Genomic DNA, 3,004 nt, shown 5'->3' with positions numbered 1-3,004 from the left:
GGCCTCACCGAGCGCCTAAATAAGACCATCGCCGACATGCTGGCAATGTACGTCGACGTCGAACACAAGACGTGGGATGCCATCCTTCCGTACGTGACCTTCGCATACAACACGGCCATGCAAGAAACGACGCACATGGCGCCGTTTAACCTGGTCTACGGAAGGAAACCGGCAACGACGCTTGACGCCATGCTACCGGATGTCTCCGACGAAGAAGATCTCGACGTTGCCACCTATTTGCTGCGTGCCGAAGAAGGTCGACAGCTCGCCCGCCTGCGCATCAAGAATTAGCAGAGAACCGATAGCCGACACTACAATCTTCGACGACGCTACGTCGAGTACCAGCCCGGAGACCGTGTTTGGGTCTGGACTCCGATACGCCGACGAGGACTTAGCGAGAAACTCTTACGTCGCTATTTCGTACCATATAAGATCATCCGACGTATTGGCGCACTGGACTATGAGGTCGTGCCAGACGGTATTTCGCAATCACAGCGGCGCCGCGCACGACCTGAAGTCATCCACGTGGTGCGTCTTAAGCCTTTCTACGCCCGCTGACGAACTTAGGTCCTTTGTTGCTTTGTTATTTTTGTCACTTTCTGTACGCGTGGTTTCGTTTTCGCTTTCGTGTTTGCAGCATCGGGACGATGCTTTTTAAGGGGAGGGTATTGACACGTATACATGTTTATCTTTCACCGGTGGCCGCTTTCCACCGGCTAACAAATGTTAAACGTTATCGCTCGGCGCAGGACGCGCCTGTATCGGAAGTTTCTAGAACGTTATCGATGCTTCTTTTCGTTGCCTGTTTTCACCGACGCTTACGTTATCTGATTGTGTGACCGACGCGAATTGTCTAGAACTTTCTGGAAGACACGCGGGCATCAGGGATTAATCATAGAGAAAGGAATTCAACAAGAGGGGACACTCCCATAGGGCCCAGCGGCCGAATTGACTGCAGCGTGCCAAGCGGTCGGTGTCGATCACTTACATCACTTCCGGTTTCGGTTTTGCGCGCGCGTATTTTGAACGCAAGCTAGCACGCCGGCTGCCGCCCCCCCCCCCCCCCCCCCCCCGCCTTTTTTTTTGCTCTTGGTGCAGCATCGGTTTATTATTTAGTAAAAATGATTGCGAACGATCTCGTAAAGTCCCATCGAATCTGTGCCACGTGCAATTTCACAAAGTAGACGCAAGACCTTTGTGCAATGAGGAAATATTTATTTTGCTCTATATAAAAGCTCGTTCCGCGCTTTTTGTGCGTTCATCCAACGTTGTGACACCAGCAGGTAAGGCAGTAGTTCCTGTATGAAGCTCCACCGGACGGTACCAGCTGAAAAAAAAAGTAAATTACAAGCATGTTACATTTTCAAGCACGTAACAGCATGTTACAAGCAAGAGTCATTTTGGTATTTAGACATAGGAATACTGCGAGGCGAAACGTGCGAAAGCGGTGAATGGGCGGCATTACAAACAAAAGCAATTCGCTTTTACATACATGGCGTAGAAAATACCCGACTCATCCCAAACATATATGAAAACATCTGATTTGCAAGCGTTCCCCAATTTCCGGGCATTATTTCCTGCACTTAGGCAGCACAAATACACGAGCGACTTCGCGTTTCCAAAACTTGGCCTCGGGCGACGCGACGGTACGCTACATACACAGAGACGGACGCAACAGGCACTCAAGACAAATGCGTGGGTGAAATGCCTTTTTTCAGTCCTTTAGAAGACGTAATTTTCGAATTACAAGTTTCTTATATGTTCGTCGTTCGCGCGTTCTGCCGGCGCCAGCAGCACACCCCATGTTATCACTCTTGGCAATCGCCCATCGCGTTTTCAACAGGCGCGAGTACCGAAAGAAGGTATATGTTGTTGCGGAGCCACAAAAAACGTCACAGACTTGTCCCTCTAAGATTTATTACACGCCAAACTAACTTTATCACCACGGCCGAGCTGCTTATCGCTAACTGCGTCACAGCGCGCTGTGCGGCCAGTGTGGCTCAAAATCCGAAATAAGTTACAATAGTCCCCTAGGAAGCGTCGGAAACATGTCTCAGCACGATTCATTTACTCAAGTTAACTGCGCCAGGATGGCCGAGCTGTTTTTCGCTAACTGCGTCTTAAGTCTCGGTCCCGTGCCGTAAGCCTAATTGCGTCGTAGACTGTGAAACAAGATTTCTCACCTTGCCGTAGTCCAATAGTGCAGTGGTGTCTTGTCCCAGTGCAGAAGGAACGCAAGAATACGCCGAGAGCCCAATAAACCAGGTTACATTTAAAAAAGAAAAAAAGAATGAGACAGACGGGTCGCCGCGCGCGAGCGCTCAAACGCGCGCGCAGCCATCCTCGCTGGCTTCGGGGGAGTGTCTGGCGGATGACGCATGTATCTGGCGCGACATTGACCTGTGGCTAGGTAAGGCAAGGAAAATAAGTCGCAAAGCTTAAGTTCATTCATACGCAAAACGTTTTAGTTTTCGCGGCAAAGAATTAAAAAAAATAAATGTATGCCTGTTAACTTAAGTTCACTTTCTTTTTTTTTCGATGCTCGCGGCAGCTAACGTTCGGTGTCAAAAGTATAGCGTGACGTATGGTGACGTGTTTCCTGTTGCCAGTTTTTGCCGAGTGTCCCCTCTTGTTGAATTTCTTTCTCTATGGATTAATCTGGAACCTTCGATGACTCGGGTATAAAAGCCGACGCGTCTCGCCGCTGATGAGATTTTCGACGATCGCCGACTGTGATCGCCGCTATCGTTGTGCTTTGAGTGTAGCTTGCTTTTGTGGGCACAGGTTCGCCCAATAAACAACCAGTTTTGTCATACACTGTTTTGCAACTGTTTTCTTTACCGTCACTACTACGTGACAATATTCTGTCTGCAGGATTGGAAGTTCCAGGCAGCGAAATATACAACTGTCGCAATGCACATGCAGCTAATTGGTGATTTATCGTCATGAACAAAGAGCGCGAAAACAGTACAAGAGCTTAAAGTACACGAAGCTCTTTCTCTAC

The 3,004-nt window shown here is 48.9% G+C and overlaps 1 long non-coding RNA gene across 1 annotated transcript; it reads right to left on the bottom strand.

The window, feature by feature from the left end:
- Nucleotides 1-1,194: 1,194 nt before the first annotated feature.
- LOC125943730 (uncharacterized) lies at nt 1,195-2,664 on the bottom strand. Its single transcript, XR_007465861.1, has 2 exons — nt 2,184-2,664; nt 1,195-1,327 (listed from the first exon to the last, which is right to left on the bottom strand). It is a non-coding gene; the product is annotated as an uncharacterized LOC125943730 (long non-coding RNA).
- Between the last annotated feature and the right edge of the window lie 340 nt (nt 2,665-3,004).

This window comes from Dermacentor silvarum, chromosome 3 (genome assembly GCF_013339745.2).
Source record: "Dermacentor silvarum isolate Dsil-2018 chromosome 3, BIME_Dsil_1.4, whole genome shotgun sequence".
Taxonomy (NCBI): Eukaryota; Metazoa; Arthropoda; class Arachnida; order Ixodida; family Ixodidae; genus Dermacentor; species Dermacentor silvarum.
Note: the sequence above shows the minus strand (reverse complement) of the source record. Positions and strands in the feature narration are given on the sequence as shown.